The following is a 13,305-nucleotide window of genomic DNA, read 5'->3' on the forward strand; positions in this document are numbered from 1 at the left end:
TCATTATCTTGCCATAGGGATGAGTCAGCAGCTTGGTCCAGCAAGCAGCAAAACCCATGAACCAGCCTTTGCCAGGGCAGTTGTAACATAGCTCAGACAGTCATGCTTCACCTCACTGGAGAAATGTGGCCCATAAAGGGAAAAAAAGACAATCACAACCCCATACACGTGGTTTTCCCATACATCCAGTAGCAATCCTATCCACATCTTGCAACAGAATGTTTCAACATCCCCATGGGTATTCTACCTCGTATATATTCTTACATTTTCAATAATCTGTTCCATCCTCTCCTTTTCAACTTGAAACCCTAGCCTCAAAAGTAGCTGTTGATCTGATAGAACCCCACCTTTGGCTGTGGCTCATTTTCCAGCTGCAGCCCAAATCTTCCAGCGATGACACAAAGCTATCACCATGGCAACCATCACTGACACACAGTGCAAAGCTGAGGATGAAGCACGAGTTGTTCTCCAACTCACTTCCATAATGTTAAACCACGCTGTAGGCTTTAACCTACCACCCTCTGGGTTTACTGTCCTGTCCCAGAACCAGAGAAGCAGTCCATTTTTAAACTGAAATTGTTCTTTCACTCTCCTCAGGACCTCTCCATAAGAAAACATATGGAAAGGTAACCATACTGCCACCTAGGCCCTGAAAGTATGGTATTTACTCACTCAAATCCCAACAATGTTGCAGTTAATTGTAGAAAAAGTGCCATTGGGGAAGGATAAGATGGTATCTAAAAGTAGCACATGCATAAATATGATACAAAATGTCAACTTGTTGTCTAATAGCTACAAGAAAGAAGGTTCAGGGGCAAGTATAACCACATTGCCTCATAGAAAAAGCCTAAAGAAAGTCTCTGCCAGGGGGGATCCTTGGGGTAAATGCTTTCTTTTCATAAGGATCAATCCAACCCTGCCCCATATGTTTAAATGCTAAATTCAAAAATGGGCTGCGATGAAAGAACAACAAACCTTTGTTAGCCCTCTGGGGGGACTAAAGATGCTGAGATGTGTGCCTTGCTGAAAGAGCACTGTAAATAGCAAGGAAGTCCTATTTTTCTTTGCTAGAGATAAAGCACAGTCTCACAGATTTGGGTCTTAGATTTTTTTATATATATCCTCTCAAATTCATTTTTGCCAGAGTCATCCGGTTCTGCTCTGATGCCAAAGATTTCAACACAGTTGGTGGTGGCAGAGCCAACACTGGTGACTTAACAAAGACTATTCACTCAAAAGCCACATTTCTGAAGAGAAGAGACCTGGATTCTGCAAGGAGCAACTGTACCTCTAATTACAAAATTTCTGAAATTCCCCTAAATGTAAGTTACATTAATCCCATCAGCATGCCAAGGATGGTGTATCTTGATTTACTTTTGAGTAAAGACTCAAAAGTTGTGGTGCTGCGACATCCAGAATGTAAGGAAGGTAACTGGTGACTAATGGGAATTCCATGGACAGATGGGCCATTTAGAGTCACTGGCACTTTGGTCCCTCTAAACTGATGGGCAGCCACTCAGAAAACCCAGGAACCACAAACTCACCAGACTACTGCAGACCGCTTTTTCTCTGAAAGAACTAAGTTCTTGGGAAAGGAGGGAAAGCAGTCTTAAGAGGGTGTTCCCAGAGGTTCTGCCACTTTCCCTGCATCTCAAGTCCTCAGCAGGGGCAGGCTATTAGTCCCTATGGCAGGTGATAACAGAATTATCTGTGTGGTTGCCGGACTTTGGAGAGACCTTTGCTTCAACCCTAAGAGTGCCCAGAGATCTAAATCAGGGCTGAATCCACTGCCTGAAGAACCCATAGTTCCTGGACAGAAATGAGGGGAGAAGGGAGGTGCTGGTTTGCATTTCAGCCTGGACAGCAAGCAAACCTCAGCTAGGTAAAAGAGTTATTAGAGATATCCCAGAAGATTCTGGTTGCTACCGAGACATATCAAACAGAGTTTCCAATCTTTCCAACTCTTAGGCCCTCCCACATCCTCCAGACCCTCTGAGATCAAAAGCAGAAACTTTCCTCTCCCTCTTCCTGCCTCTTCTCTCCAGGGCTGCTACAGGTTTCCAGGACCCTTAATCTGAACACTCAACCAGAGGGACCACAGGGCCTCCTGGAATCCTTTAAGTGTGAAAGCTACCGTGGCATTCAGCAATCAGCTAAAAGCCACTGACATAAGGTGCTTCAACTGTGAGGGAATCTATGGCCTCATGATCAATATAACATCTACACTGCCATTAGCCTCTACAAGAGGGTGTCAGGTATCACATAGTGGACATAGCATTGTTAACAAACCATTTCATTTACATACATGTTCTAATATTACAGAGGAATATCACAAACCACGATGCCAAGAAGTTGCATTCAATATAGTGTATATTGGTGGGCCATGAGACAGAGATGGATACAGCCTAAAGGGAATCAGCAAAATACCCACTTTTAGATATGTACCAGGCCATACTGTGTTTGCAGTACAGAAGCCTGCAAGAACCAAACCAATCAAATTTATGTTTATTATGAACTTTATGCACATAAGCACTGTGATTCTCCAAAATATACTAAATTCATTAAGGAGGAACTCAAAAGAGAGCAACAAAAAGTAGTAAACATTAGAGAACAGGCACTTAAATTACCTTTGATCATGATGTCGATTACAGAACCTAAGAAGAAAACATAAGAGACAACCAGAGGAAAAAGAAAAGTTACCACTTTAAGGGGAAGATATTGATCAATTTGCTATGTCTACTGAGGCTAAGGAATGGTTTTATACACAGAGGGAAAATCATTGTATTAATCTATGGAAGAATAGCCAGTCAAAATAGGGGATCACACACTAGAAGTTACAAAAGAGGTTATAAAGTATTCCTCCTTGTTAGAAATCATTTAAACAGAGTAGATGAATCAACCCAAGAGTGTCTACTGAGACCCCAGCCCAGGCCCAGCCCCAAAGGACTGTAGCATTGGGGTTTTAAGTGGGAGCTCTATAGTCAGATTTATGTGCCTTCAAATCCCAGTTTGGTCACTTATGGGCTACACAATCTAAGGCAAGTTATTTCATCTCTTTAAGTTTATTCCTTATTTGGAAAATAAGGACGATAAGAGTACTTATCTCATTAAATTATTATGAGGATTAAGTGAGAACATACATGGAAAAGCATTTAGCTTGCTAGGACGTGCTCAAATTCTTGCTATTATTGTTTCTTATATTTGACTCCTTGCCTATCTAAAAATTACTGGCCTAGGGTTCTCATTTGCCAGATCACAATGAACAATGAAGAAATAAACAAAAGGAGTGCTGAGATGCCTCAGATTCCTGCACGACAGTAAATGCCCTTTGCTCCCTGAACCTTCTCTCATGCCTCTGACTCATGCTTTGGGCACAATTCCTTAAAAAGAGTTTCCATTTCAAGCTTGTGGAGAAAAATAAGTTTTAGGTAAAATATTACTTTGGTAAAGCAGTTTAACCAAGGGCCAGAATTTTAATACCGCCAGAATCCCTATCAGAAATACATTCAACACGGAATGACAGGCCTAGCCACCTGCAACAGAGAAAAAAGCTAAGTTTGACCAGGGAAGAGAAAAATGAAGGACAAAATCTCCAATCCAGAAGTGGTGCTTCTAGAGATAAAAATTTCATACACCTCCCACTTCCTTGTGAACATTCCAAGAAGAGCAAGGCCAAGAGAGAGTAGTGATATGGCCTGCCAGATAAAATACAGGACACCCAGTTGAATTTGAACTTCAATGATAAATATCAAATATTTTTAGTATAAGTATGCAAATATTACAATACTTGAAACATACTTCTACTAAAAAATTATTGTTTATTTGAAATTCAAATTTAATTGAGTGTCTAATTCACTAAATCTGACAACCCTAGATATAGTACCGGGAACCTCCTGTATGCAGACTGACTGAGGACAGAAATGAAATAGAAACACTGAAAAAACCCAGAGTGATCCCTGAGCAGTCTCTGCCTGGTAGACAAGCTAGAGAGCATTCATTCCAGGGAAGGATGGGAACCCTGCAGCCTGAATAAGAAAATCCAATGTAAAAACCATTTAGCCTAAATGTAAGGGTGAAGAAGTCCCCTTGGGCAAATTAGCTTGTCTTGTTAACAGGATATTCAAGTCAAATAATCCAGTCTGTTTGTAGAAAGCTTACAGTATCCAAAAGCCAAGCACATGCAATTCATGGTTGGTAGAGCTGTTTAATTGCACCCATTTGTCAAAACTCTAGGAAGACTTCATGGACACTTAGCGTCCATACCACAGGCTCCCACACACACTGTATTTGCTTCCATCACAGCACTCACCACACAAAATATGATTACCAATTTATCTGTCCATCTCTCTCTCTAGACTGTGAGCTTCTCAAGAGTGGAGACAAGATCTAATTTATCTGTGAAACCACAGCCCTAATAGCAAATGGCCACCACACTATGTAGCTGATTAACCTGTGTGGCTTCTGTAAGAGAATTCACAGGAAGAAGGGGATAAATAGACTTTATTGGTAATAAGTCAAGAAAGAGAAGAGGGGAGAAAAAGAAAGCTATCCTTATTAATTGCTTGCAATAGATTACATACATTTATCTGTACAGGTCTTATACATAAGCACACTTGATATATCAAAAGTGGATCTGTGTATTTATAGCAGTAAGAGAGAAAATTATTAAAGATTTTTGTTGGGTTTTTTTTTTTGGTTGGGGGTGTGAAGAAAGAAGTCAACATGTATATGATGATATAAAAATAAAAATGTATATAAGGACCTTAAGGATGTGTCTATATGTGCATGTCAGGTGCCCACACGGAATATGTTAGAGCTTCCGTAAAGGAAGTGAGAGATATTAGAAAAAATACTCAACCCAATTCTCTTTCTAAAAATATTCAGATCTCTGAAGCACTCGATTCTAGAATCAGCTCTCAATAACAGTCCCCGTTGTGTTAATGAAACTGTAACTCATCTTACCCACTCACCTTTATACAGTGTCCATAGGAATCCACAAATTAGGATATAGTTAGCAATGGTCCTCCTGAATGGCATTACAGAAATGAAACTAAAATACTCTGAAAGCCTAATACTGCTTCAGGAAAATCTCCACCCTGTTTAGGAGCCCTGTGTTCTATCCCATGGAACCTCTCCTCCTATGTTTCCTCTCTCTCCTTCCTACATTCCTCCGGTGAGAACCTCCCTATCTGTACTTCCCCTATCACTTGCCCCCGTCTTTCTTTTTCATAGATGGTTGAAAACTATTTAAAAGATCCTGACTATCAAAGTCTGTCTTCTTCTGGCCATGTATTTAAGGTATATAATAGCATGTGGTTTTTAATCCCCCAGGAGCTGGGCATGAAAATAAAATGTTAGAACTTCTATTTACATTTATTTTTATCTCACCTATTTTTAATTTCTGTTTTTTTGCATGCTTTATAATGAACACAACATATTAGACAGTATACACATATAATTATATACTAAATAAACACGCTGGTCATTGGCATTCCAGTTCTGTAGGGCTGCATAACAAACCACCCCAAAACTTGGTAGCATAAAATAACAACCAGTTTATTACGCTCACAAATTCTGAGGGTTAGGAGTTTGGATAGGGCACAGCTGGGATTGTTTGATTCATTTCCATGACTTTTGGAGCCTCAGTTGAGAAGACCCAAGCATCTGGGAAGTGACTCCAGGGATGCGTGCTAGAATCATCTGAAACTTCTCAACTTACATGGCTGACACCTGGGCTCAGCCAGGACCACTGACCAGAGTACCTACACATGACCTGTCTGTGTGGCTTCTCACAGCATGGCAGCAGGGATGTCCAAAGGACAAATGAACCAAGGGAACCAGATAGACGCTGCATGGCCTTTTCTGACCTGGCCTCAGAAGTCACCTAGAGCTATGCTCTCCATGCTCAATTAGTCAATGCAATTATGAAGCTGCCCAGATACAAGGGGAGGGGACTAGACTTTCTACACCATGATGTGCAGTAATGACCAGGTCACATTGCAGAGGAGAATGTGGGATGGGAGAGATTGTTGTAGTTACCTTTGGAAAATAATCTACACCAATTTGCCTATTCACTCTGAGATCTGTCCCCCATCCCTTCTCTTTACTGCTCTTTATTGCAGAGAGCAAAAACCTTGCAGACCACATTTCCGAGCCTCCTGTGCCAAATAGATTCTGGCTAGGATTTACCAATGGAGATACTGCCAAGAGATGGTGGGGGTGCTGGAGAGAGGAGAAGCTAGACTATATCTCCCCGTTTCTCTCTGCTTTGGTCAGCATCTTCCCAGGAGCTGTATCTCCTCCCTGACTGACATTCTCTGCCAGGCAGCCACCACTTGTTCCATTCTCAGTGGACAAGTTCTACCTTGTTCCCTGTGACCCAAAGGTTCACACTGGCTTCCTGCTTTGCTGATCTGGGGTTGCACATGGGGTTGGCCATGCCCCATTTAGCTTTCAGCTCTTCTTATCCCTTTGTCCCTGATTCCCAGCATTAAATTCTCCCTTTCGAATTACCTAGTATGAGCTGTTTTCTTCACTGAATAATAATATACACAGACTAGGGATAAAAACCCCCAAATGTTTCACTCATCAAAATGTGGGATTTGAAAAGCATGTAGACCATTGACATAGTTTCAAAACCTTGGAATGGGAGTCAGGCTGCCTGAGTTCTGGCCCTGGACCCGGCATAGCTACGTACTTTGGTATTTGCTTAGCCCATCGGCCTTAGTGTCCTCAGCCACACACTGAGTTGTCCTCTTTGGTGCTAACATTCTGTGATTCTATCTTTCAGATATAATCTGCCTACTAGGTCTGGACCTAACCCACAATGGCATTGATTCCGAACATCTCACCTCAGCACTAAAAAATATCTCAGCACAAACAAACAAACGTAATTTGCTACGTGATTCAACAAAGGGTGCTGGCCAGGTTAGAGATACTAGAGCCATCTCCACTGCAACAATTGGCCCCTGACGTTTCACCTGAGGTTGAGACGGGAAGAACGGGGCCAGCACATCAGGTTAGTGTGGGAGCTCAGAGCACTTCTGCCTCCTCAGCTTTAGATAAAAGCAAGACAGCATTGGTCATCAGGCTCTTACAAATAAATCTGGCCATCTGCAGACTGAGTCCCATCCAAGTTCAGGGGAACCACTGGGTGACATTCATATGAAAGTGCTGTAATCCCAGCACTTTGGGAGGCCGAGGCGGGTAGATCACTTGAGGTCAGGAGTTCAAGGCTAGCCTGGCCAACATGGTGAAACACCATCTCTACCAAAAATATAAAAAATTACCTGGGTGCGATGGTGCATGCCTGTAATCCCAGCTACTCTGGAGGCTGGAGCAGGAGAATCACTTGAACCTGGGAGGTGGAGGTTGCAGTGAGCTGAGATCTTGCCACTATACTCTAGCCTGGGTGACAGAGTGAGACTCCGTCTCAGAAAAAAAAAAAAAAGAACAACTTTTTCTTCTTTGAAGGGACAAAAAAAAATCTTATGACACAAAAGGAACATAATTTGTCGCAAAAGGGAAGAAAAACTGTGCAACTGAGCCCTCCAATTATACCATCACAAGGAATAGCTTTAGAGAAATGCTTTCATTATAGAGCTGATAGAAACAGGGACATGGTCATGTGGTTGCCCTTTTTTAGGCACATAAATGAGCCTTCACCCAATGTACCCATCCTTTGTCTCCTTTCTATTCCAGGAGAAGAAGATTTGACAAAATTGATCATGCATTTAACAAAACATCTTTTAAGATATTTGAAGTAAATAAAATATTATAATAAACTATAAACAAATGTGACCACATATTTTAAGGTCAAATATTCTATTTGATTGGATATTATTTGAGGTAAATGGGTTACATATTTATTTAGATCTAGCATTCCTTGTTAGCAGAGAGATTTTCATGCTATTTCTTGTAGCAGGATCTGACCTATAGATAAACCTAAGTACTATTCAGAAACACAAGTTGGCAAAACGGGAATCCAAAACCAAAATCTGAAAGTAATATCAAAGATGTTGAAAGATTAACAGAAAGGACAGAAGACTCACCACACATCTGCAGCAGACATAGAATCTTGCCTAAATCATTATGTTGGCTCTATTTGAACAGGGTAGAACCTGTGAGGCATTCAAATTCAAAACTTCACTTCGATGATTTCAAGGAGCAAGAAACAGCTGAACCGGTTCTAACTGAAGCAAAATGTCCTTATTCTACTCAGCTAAAGTTAGTTATGCATCCAAATAATTTTGAGATGAAATGAGCAGAATTCATCACGTACACTGGAGCCGGCTTCTTCACTTAACTCAATTCCACCTTTGGGCCTATATATGGCATACAATACTTTGAAACTACAAAACAAGTATAAAAGGCAAATGAAGAGATAAAGGTAAGCAGCCAGTGGTTTCAATTAAGAAACAAAGAGCCATCCCATTTAATGTGCCTGCTGTATGCAATGCACTTTTCTAGAGTACGTGCAGTGTGAAGATCAAGAAGATGCAGCCTGGCTCTTCAGGGGGCCCCAGCTGCATGGTGGCGCCAGACATGTATATTAATAACTTACAAATAAGACAAGGGCGACAAGGGCTGTTGAGAATACGGAGTGATACGTAAGAATGCAGGAGAGAAAAATGCATCCCCTGTTTGAAGGATATGGGAAGGCTTCCTAGAGGAGGTGAGGTTGCAGCGACACCTTGAAGAACTTACTTGCAGAATTTTGACAGTGCTGGGATGGAGTAGGGGATATGTCTGACTGAAGGCAGGAACGGCCTGAGCAAAGCCAAAGAAGTGTGTCAAGGGCACTAAGTGTGTCAAGTGTGCACTAAGTGCACGAATGAGCTGGAGCAGAAAGAGGAGGAAGCAATGCAGTGGGCAGGAGGCAACAAAGGCCGTGAGAGACGAACCACGGACGCCCAGGCACGCTGTGGAGGAAAACGAGGACTTCATTCTGCACGCAATAATGAGCCATTAAAGGCTTCCGAGGAGGCAGATATGATTAGATCTCTGATTTAAATGACAACTAGTGGCAATTTCAGTTATGTTCTTAAAATCTACATTCCTCAGAGAAAATTTTGCAAAAATCTCTTATCAGGGCAATAACTCTTTCTCTCTGTCACAGCTGCCCTGAATGCTCCTACCCTCATTCTGTTCTAAAAGCCTCTGTGTGAAAACAAGCGCCTTTTTCTCCAAGTTGTTTCCTCCAACTGTTCGTTCCGTATGGACTCTGGGTGCCCTGTGTGGGCTCACATCTGTCTGCCCAGCAACGAGCCGCATCATCTCGAGCAAACCTGGAGGGTCTTCTGGGGACTCACCAGTAAGCTCATGAGCCACAGAACAAAACTTCCATTTCCCTGTAAACATATTCACGGCAATGAAGAGCACAATGGAACATTTTTACATGGATGAATAGCATCCATGTCCCTTAAACAGTTAACTCTGAGGTTAACTTCTTCCATGATTTGTCTAGACTCAGAGAGTCAGAGTTCAGATCCTCCCTCTAGTCCCGCAATTAAAGACTCTGAATTTCTAAGGAAAGTTCTTTTTCGTCCTCTACACTTAATTTCTGTGTATAAACTGACTCAATTTATCTAGGGTGAGAATTCCAATGCTGTATGTCCCACAGGTTAAAGAGAGTTCAGGTTATTTTCTTATAGGCATAAAAAATAAATTAGATTAAAATTCAAGTGGAGAAGAATAGTGAACAAGAAAAGAGAAAGAAACCAGCAAAGAGAGGGTCAGGCTACACCATGCCATACCATCAACCTATTGCTTCCATTAGCTGTTCTCTTAGGGATCTGTCATTTTCTGATGCTTCCACTGGACTCGGCTCGGCTGCAACAAGTCTGCCATTGGGAGCCTCTCCTGGGAGGTCGGCCTCAGTAAATATAGTAACTAGTATTTTTGATGTAATGCAGGATACAGGAAGAAAGGTACTTAGGGCATTTGGTGTGTATACCATATACATGTGTATGGGTACACACACAAGCTTGAGACAGAGAGAGAGAGAGGACTGCAAAGACAGGCTTCAACCATAAAGCACTACTGAGGTATCTCTCCGTGGAAATTAAAGACAGAAGCACCCAATGAACTCATCTTCATCTCATTGGTAACCTTCCACTGGGCCAGATGGAGAAGGCTAATGCTATAACATATTAGAGCCCCCTCCACCCCAATCTCCAAGAAGCAGTTCAGCTTCCTCTCATGACCTGTCTCCTGTGGGAAGAGGCGAGAACCACACAGGAATGAGTGCTGAGCTCCTATAAGGCTGCTAGGAGGGAAGAGACCCACCCGGGAGCTGGCGGTTTCTCCTCCACAAATGCCTCCCACCCAGTGCCGACTCCCCAGCACAGCAGTCGGCTCCCTCATCTCTCTTGCCTCCCTTGATGACGATGCAGGCTCTGCGGAGGCCCATCTTGGGTGAGCTCCCACATTCTGAATCTTCGTGGTTTACTGTAACCTCCCAGAGGATGAAAAGGGAAGGGAGATGTGAAAACCCAGATTAGGCAAATTACTAACTCTGACAAATATAAGAACATAACGAATCTGGAGCTGACATGTCCAAGGAGGAAACCACTGGCCGCATATGACTATTGGCACTTAAATTAACTGAAATTCTCCATTCTCACTAGTCACAGGTGGCTAGTGGCTATCACATTGGACAGCAAAGTTAGAGAACATTTCCATCACGGTAGAAAGTTTTATTGGACAGCGCTGGTCTCAAGTCTGTTGGGAAGAGGTCTATTTGCACCTTGGATTAGGAATAAAATGTAGTGTTTGTGATAAAGTGAAAAGGGCACTAATTAGGATTAATTCTAGGCTGAGTTTTACTAATAGTGGACTAATAATGACAACACAATCTGTAAAAATAACGACACTGAAGTGGACTAAAGCTTTACCTTACAGAGTAAGATAAGGCAACAGGGTTCAATGGAAAGCATGGGACCCCGGAATTCACAAGAACTAAGTCCAAACGCCAGCACAGTCCTGATGCCCAGGGGCAAGTCACATGAGCTGCCCTAGCCTTCACTTCCTCAGCTGCATAATGGAACATCATCTTCTGTCTCATTTGCCAAATGAGGTCATAGATTTAAAATATACTTAAAAGTGTCCAGCTTGCTGCCAAATGCTAAACAAAAGCTGGGTGTTACCCCTATAGGTTAGTACACAATATGTTTCTGTCTCCTTTTTCCCTAGGGAGGTTCTCATGGCACTGGTGCATTTTTCTCATACCACATCTCTCATCCCGTGGGCAACCTCTGACGGAGGCATTTTGTTACCTGTGTTTGGCAAGCCCAGATTTGCTTCCTCCTCCTCCCTCCACTCTTCCTCCTCCGTGTTCTCCTCCTCCTCTTTCTCCTTCTCCTACTCCTCATCCTCCTCCTCTTCCTCCCACCCACTACCAACACAACCACAAAAAGACGAGAAGGTTATTTTAAAGTCACCCATAAAATATGCCCTTGAAGTCCCTCCTTGGCTTTGAGAGACGGGAAAAAAGACAATATAGAGACGTCATTTATTGAAGTCCTGCTCTGTCCAGAGCACTTGATTTGGACCGCGGGAATTAGCTTAAAAGAAAAAAAAGGAGGGGGAGGGGGAAAGAAACATACACATTTGGATATTCTCTAAAAATACTAAGGGATTCTTCATACACATCAGCAAGTGTAAATTAATGTAGGCCAAGTCTAATAAATACTTGTGACCAAAATGAGAGACGGAGTAATAGGACACAGAGCATCTGGTGGGTTATTCAGGAAAGTTTCCCAGGGGAGTTCAAAATTGAGCCAGATTTTAAAGGAGGTGACAGACACAGTTTGGCAAAAGGAGAGAAGGAGGCTTTCCAGGAAGGGGAATTATAACACTCTAAGGTGTAGAGACAGACAGGGAGGAGTTCCGATAGGTGAATGCCCAGAGACTGGGAAGGAGTAACACAAAGGCAGGCAGCCACCAGGGTGGGGCCCGCAGGGAGAGTGGGGTCAGGCTGCAGAAGGCTTCCTGGGGAATTTCCTTTTGCTAATAAGCAGTAATGGAGAGCCACCGTGGATTCATGAGTAGAGGAAAACAGTGTTTAATGAAGACAATTCCAGCAGCTGTGTGGAGGGTGGAAGAGAGGAGGCGAGGTCCAGGTGGGGGATGCCAGCTAGAGTCCTGCACTAAGCAGTAGCCATGGAAATGGAAAATGAGGATCCAAGGAAACCATGCGGAGGGAGAACCGGCCGACATTGGCGTGGAGTGGAGGTGGGGGATTTTGGACAGGGGGCCAGTGGAAACTGATGCCAGGACAGTGTGCCATGGGCAACCATAGAAATGTGTTGGCGAAGAGATGCCGATTGAATGAAGGGAGAAGGGAGAGGAACAGTGGGTTTCTTTCTTTTTTTTTTTTTTTTTTTTTTTGGTCTTCACCATTTTCCAATATTGGGAGAACATGCCGGGAGAGATTTTTCTATCCACCACTGGAGATATTATTATTCAGGATGCTGGAACTGTAGATTGCAGAAGGATCAAAACCAGTTTGTAACTGGAACCAGGTGAGAAAACGAGCATTCAAGGGAGTGCAGGACGGAGAAAAAACAGAATGGACGCTTGATTGAGCCTTGAGAAAATGGCGGCATAATTGGGGCAGAGCTTTTAAGCCTTAGCAATGCTGACATTTTGCGATGCCTCATTCTTCATTTTCAAGGGCTGTCTCGTGCATCCTAGGATGCTGAGCAGCATCCCAGTCCTCTATCCCTGCTCCCCACTCATGACAATGAAAACTGTCTCCAGACATTGGCAAATATCCTTTGAGAGGAAAAACAGCCCCCAATAGAGACCCATGGGTTAGAGGTAATATTGATATTTATTAGACATTTATAATATGCCAGGCACTGTTCTAAGTCCTTTATAGGTATTAATGTATTTAATTCTCAAAACTATATTTTTAAGCACTATATTACTATTATTCTCCATTATTCCCAAATAAGGAAACCAAGACTCGGGAGTGATGTAATTTTTCAAAGTTTCCACCACTAAAAAGTGGCAGCTTCAGGCAATTTGACTGCAAGGCCCATGTTTTTTACCAAAAGGCTCTACTGCCTTTGTGTGGAAAGAGGATTCATATGCAAAAGCACTTTGAAGACAGCACAGGGGGGCTGCGGAGAGGGTCCTGGGGGCATGGAGGAGACCCCAAAGCATCAGGCCTAAGGCACTAAAAGAAGGCTCGTACTACCTAAGAAACAGGGACCCCAGAGAGAGGGGCTGGGGGAAGACAATGAATTTTGTTTTGGATCAATAAAGGTTTTAGGGTGACCACACTGAAAGCAGCAGTGA

At 42.8% G+C, this 13,305-nt stretch overlaps 1 protein-coding gene across 4 annotated transcripts in view; it reads right to left on the reverse strand.

Moving 5' to 3' along the window:
• The window catches only part of GRIN2B (glutamate ionotropic receptor NMDA type subunit 2B), a 423,666-nt gene that overhangs the window by 388,612 nt on the left and 21,749 nt on the right, over positions 1-13,305 (reverse strand). The window contains exon 1 of one of the 4 annotated variants that reach the window (XM_054444600.2): positions 265-353. The exons of the other annotated variants lie outside the window; for them this stretch is intronic. The gene's annotated coding sequence lies outside the window, so the exon portion shown is untranslated. Of the gene's footprint in view, positions 1-264; positions 354-13,305 lie in introns of those variants that run through there. 4 annotated transcript variants of the gene reach the window in all.

The sequence above is a fragment of the Pongo pygmaeus genome, chromosome 10 (genome assembly GCF_028885625.2).
Source record: "Pongo pygmaeus isolate AG05252 chromosome 10, NHGRI_mPonPyg2-v2.0_pri, whole genome shotgun sequence".
NCBI classification, from domain to species: Eukaryota; Metazoa; Chordata; class Mammalia; order Primates; family Hominidae; genus Pongo; species Pongo pygmaeus.